Consider the following 5,928-nt stretch of genomic DNA (forward strand, 5'->3'; position numbering starts at 1 on the left):
TCACTATGATGCTTGGTGGTTTTAAAATAGCAACGTAATGTATTTCACCAGAATTATATATATAGCTTATTAGGTTACAGGGTAGGAAAAAAAATCTCAGACTGATAGAGAGGTGATGAAAGTAATGTAGGCTAACTCCAGGTATTTATTTAGCATGCATTTTATCTGATTACTGAGTGCACATGAAAATAAACTAAGTAATTATTTGTTTGTAATGGACAATTAGTACGATGCATAAAAACTTTAGTTATTAAAATACAGTGGTTCTGTGCCTGTATTTTTCTCAAAATTGGAAGAGGATTTCAAAACTTTTTCCTTTTTTCATTACATAGAAAGGCGGAGCATCCTTGGGCTTTAATATCCTGTAGGCTTGTTGTGGTTTAGGGAGTTAACAGTGACCATTTCTAGTATTTTTAGGTTCTGAGAACACAGCTGTGTTTAGAATGCAGCCAGTATAGTTAAAAACTGAAATAAATACCATGCAGTTAAAGTAAAAAACCCACAAATATTTGATTTAAATTCTAAGATGACACACTTTATATCAGAAGCTGGCAATTAAAAAAATTCTAAGTGTGTATCCATACAGATTATGTTGAAGAGTAAAAGAGCAGATACTTTTTGAATAGCTTTATCGCTTACATGTGCCCCTGTCTTGGTTTCTGAGGCACCATAACTACAAGGAAGAGGGCTGAGTGGCGGCTCTTCGCGCTTACTTCTTGTAGCCCTTAGAATAAAAAAGAAAGGAGCTGGTGTTTAACAGATTAATTCTCACCAGTTCTGCAAAGCATAGCCTTACTGTATCTTCCATGTGACGTGTGGGGACGTATTCCTTTGTGAATGAAGGTCCAGAATTGCTCAGCTTCAAGGAAATCTGCCTTGTGGCTTCATCAGTTATTAACTGACTTATTAATTATAGGTAGTTGTCATTGAGTGATTTGCCTGGAAGAGAGAAAAAAATGCCACCACTTCGTGTAACCCTGTTCTGCCAGCATTTTCAGTGCATTGTTGTCAACCTGACACTGTCATGCGCATTTTTAGATATTATAGCAACTAACTATTGACATTTTCCTAAGGGCTACACTTCCATACAGACAAGGAGTAACTCTTATGAACGCATATCCCTCTGAAATGGAATCATTTTTTCAATGATAAGCAAAAGGAACATTTCTAGCTCTAGTTCTTTGTCTTTTTTGAAGATGAAAGGCTTGTTGCCAACAATGAGTTCAAGTTTCTAAATACAGTTGTACTTCATAATGGAAAGTGTTATGCTCAGATTACTTAACCTGCTACCAACTTTCTTTTATCAGATCTCAGAGTTAGTGTTGATAGGATAGAGATAAAGCAGATGGAAACAAATCTAGGCCATGAACCTGTAGAGAATTCCACATAAGGAAAAGTTCACATCTACACAAAGCACCAGTTACTTCATTAAAAACTATGTAGGTAGTAGGTGCTATATGACTTAGCAAAATCTGAAACTGCATAGTAAAAGGAGTCGTATAGTACAGGGAAATTCAATCATGTGTGATGGTGATGAATGAAAGCAGTGGTGATGTGATGGTGCTTATCTGGGTGATCAAGGAAATTTTGCATATTCTAGCAAATTCGCCTATTCATGTAGCAACTGTGTTCTGCGAAACAGAAAGGACAAGATCCCAGGCAAGAGCTATCGTCTCTTTCCTCATTATAGGTCCCAGAGCTATAGTCAGCGTTCCTCAGGAATGGCCTGAGATCTGAAAAATCTTAACGTGGTTTATACCTATTGGGTCTAACTCACAGTGATATCCTAAGAGTTCTTCTAATTTTCATCCCTGGCTCTATTTTAATGGGCAAGAATCTCTGGCGTACCAGCATCTGCTGAAGGCTGGAAGTGAGTCACACATAGCAACCACAACCTCGCTATGCCGCCTGGGAAACTTAATGAAGACAGAGTAGTGAAAAGCAGCTAGAGGATCCTCATGTGCAGCTGGATTAGGTAGAGGAAATACGGGATCTGTAAAGAGGTTTTCAAGCTCAGTGTATGTATTCGATTTTAAAACATCTCAGTATGTTTATGTCTTACTTGTGGTGACATCTCAGTTTTTGTAACCTATAGTAACTGGATATAATTTATAGGGATCTTCTCAATGTTAGATCTTTAAGACTGAGATGCCCTTGTTGATTTCATAAGGATCTGCTTGTTGCTCATGGGACCCGGTATGCGCATGGGATATACCTTTTAGTGGCATGGCTCTTTGAGTTAATCTGTGTCTGAGGTTGATGAAGAAAATGGTGGCAGTAATAATTTGAATATAGGGCCTAGAATTTTCCTGATTGTGACTTGTTATAATTCTTACGGGTGGCGGTAAATCTTGAACTTTCTGTCCTTATAGAGAGGACTTTCTCCATTTCCTTGCTCATATCTCTTCCTTTCTCTGGAGAATTAACTGAATTATTATCTGAAACAGATTTACCCTTTTTCTGCTAACACTGTGTGGTGTGGCAAATAGTACATGATTAGCGAGAGGGAATCTCCTTCTCCCACTAAGCAATTTTTTTAATTTAGCCACTTTCCCTGATAATGTCACATTTATTTTTTTAAGTGTATATGGCAAGCCTCAGTGTGTTTCTCAAGGCAGAGCGTCAGACTTGAATTTCTTACCTTTTTTAATGAAACTAAACAAAAACTATTTTGTTACATTTTATTGTGGTTTAATATTAAAAATGGATGGACAACAATAGTAATTCTAGATTCTTTGCTTTTCATAACTATTTGCACAAGAGTTATATTGCAGCTTAAGAAATCTGTACAAACAGAGTCACTAAGCTAAATATTAGAATGAGAACATAATTTTGCTTTTAGTTACTTTTACTCTGAGATTAAGAGAAGTGTCATAGTAATTTTCCCATGCCATCAATAGCAACTGTAGTCATGGGTAGTTGTTATGAAGCTATCTTGGTGGTGACAAGGAACAGCACGGATATGTGCAGTGTGTGTTCAGAATATGGTTACCAAATGCTAGTTTAAATCAAATACACAAAACTATTGGAGTGTAATGGGTACCAAAGTGAAGTTTTTAGTAGTTTAATTACACAATTTCATTTTTTTCAACTTGCAGATCTAGAAAATTAATTAAAAGTTCACTGGAACATACAACATCCTTACCAATTAAAAACCAATTTAATTAGGAATGCAGTAAGTGTTTCCCCTCTCCTCTGTAATTTGACTGCCAAAAACTGTGGGTGCACATTCGGTGTTTTTCTTTAAATGTAAAGTTATCTTTACATTAATAAGTTGGGGGTAGAAAGGATCATGTACATAATGACTTACTGGAGGAGGAGCTGTTTCAGAGGCTTTCACATAGTTCCCATTACTAAGGAAACCACTTATTTTGTCTGTGCATGTTTTGAATAGATCTCTCATTTGAAGTCTGGTGCTCAAACACTGAGGATTGCATTATAGCACTCAGAAAGAGGCAAAGGAAACAAAAGAGGCATAAAACCACTGCATCTTTAAGGAATACAGTCTAAGAGTATTGTATTACATGCCTATGAAAGTGTACACATCTGTTTATATTTGAGAGATGTATATATATGCATTTTGATTGCTTTGTTCCTACTAAAATCAAAATGAGAGTATTAATAAGTAAAACGGAAAGCAGATGTTGTTTTGACCTGCACTTTGCATGCCTCTATTGTAAGGACACTTGAGAAATCCAGTGTACCATTTAGGTAGTATCAAATATGAGTTCTGATTTTGATGAATAGATTGAAGTAGAAAGAAGTGCCTGTCCAACGATAATGGCTAAAACAAGGCTGCAAGGATGGCTATGTATTCAACAGTTGACCAAACCTTTGCTTGGAAAGTGCGTCTGTTTCGGCAAAATTCCTAGCTTAAGTCTAAGACATGACTGCAAATACACACCCGAACATACTTATATTATATTGGGGCCAGCACATTTTCCCCACATGAATAGCACATGTATTCTGTGCTGACCAAACACTTATATTAACAATTGAATTAAAACCCTCTCTGTTAGCAATTGTATGCTCAACTGGTATGCTCAGAAACAAAAGGTTGCTTTAGTACAGCCAGATGAATCTGGTTTGAGGGGATATGCTTTTAAAGTACATGTATTTAAATAACTTGGAACTGATTCCAAACTATTCCTTAAAGATCAGAATTGTTCACAAATAAGCTGGAAGTGTCAGAGAGATGTAGAAATCTAACAGATTGCCAGAGAGCTGTAGGAAAAAAATGGCCAATAGGTGTTCTTATTCAGCACGTCCAGTACATGAATTAGTTTATCAGTTAGTTTTTCTGTCAAACAGGATAGAAAACCCAAGACAAAGATGCAAATTCCTGTTTTTAAGGCCTACAAACCCCATGACTGTGTAAGGTCATGTGACAACAAAAACGGTACTACAGAAAGTTAATTTCTTTTGAAAATAGAAATACATTCTATATTTTGTGTGTGTTAATGCCAATTTATTTTGAAATGAAGAGCCTTAAGTCATCAGCAGTTGATACCTGATATGTCTAATGAATAATTATTCTTAATATATGTTGCATAGTTCATGTGCCATTTTGGGTCACAAGAGATTACTTTTAAAGCTAATATGATTTGAAGGGATTTGTGTGTGTGTTTGTGTGCACAATTAATGATCAGCAATTAATGATCAGCAAGATTTTCTTCTTTAACTCCTTGACTGTTAAATGAGAGAGAGAATGACAGCTGTGGTAAAGCTGACATGTCCTTGGCTTGACTTAGTTGGATACTTTTGGGTGAAAAAAAATAAATGTCTTTAGATTACATAGAGATATCAAAACTCATTTGTCTTAGCTAAGAAATATAAATTTTTAATATTCCAGAGTATTTGTGTTGTTTCAATCCTCTACTGGCTATGTTTGCTTTCTACTGTCTTATTGCAAGGATTCACAATGTGTCTCAAGGTACACTAAAAGTATTGCTATTCATTATCCTGAAATTTATGCTTGCAGCAAGAAGTAAGATCTTCAGTGTTTGGTAATACTGACAATTTCCTTTACGATGTAACTGGTATGTTTCCAAAAGAGTGCATTCAGCCTCCAACTCCCATCAGTATTATCACAAAAGAGATGAAATCAATATTTTTTAATAAAATAACTAGGATAGGTACTCTCAGCAAAAACTAACATCTGTTTTGATACAAGAGTGTCAATTTACCTGGTGAGGACCAGGACTCTTTGATACGAAGAGACAATTAAGAGTTAATAACTGAATTTGTAATTCTACTTACCAGAGAAGAGGAACAAACATTTTTTAATAACTTAGTTAAAATATTTGGGCAAAAAATATAATACAAAATGCAGTAGATAATATAAATAATAGTTTAGTGCCAAGTAAATTTCATGATGACATCACTGTAAGGAGGAGGCAAAGGACAGGGAGAACAGGAGAAGGAAGGAGGTTTTCCCACAATAAGCAGCTCAGAGGAACATAGGAATATCATTTAGAAAGGCTGTTTGAACTTTAGTAATAGAAATGGGATTACACTCTAAGTAGTCTATGGTGAAAGGTCATTTGGAGCCAATAACATGCAATTCTGCTGTAAGTTGTGGGCTTATTACTTAGAAATAACTGAGGAGGAGAAGGTATCTCTGTGTTGCTGGTCGATCAAGAAGTATGAGCTGACAGCATGGCACAGCTGTGAAAAAAACCACATATGGTCCTAGGATGCACCAGGAAAGTTATCCCAGTAGCAGTAAGGAATTAGTAGCACTTTGGACACCTCATTTGGAATAATTCATTCAGTTGTGGTTTTGTGCTTGGGGAAAAAAGTGAACTCAAACTGGAACACATGCAATTAAATACTATTCAGATGACAGCGGGGCCCACAATACAGAGGGGTTTATAAAACCTTGCCTTGTATAGTGTAGGAGAGTCAGGGAGAAAATAAGATTCCTGC

Source organism: Fulmarus glacialis, unplaced genomic scaffold (genome assembly GCF_000690835.1).
Source record: "Fulmarus glacialis isolate BGI_N327 unplaced genomic scaffold, ASM69083v1 scaffold28540, whole genome shotgun sequence".
Classification (NCBI taxonomy): Eukaryota; Metazoa; Chordata; class Aves; order Procellariiformes; family Procellariidae; genus Fulmarus; species Fulmarus glacialis.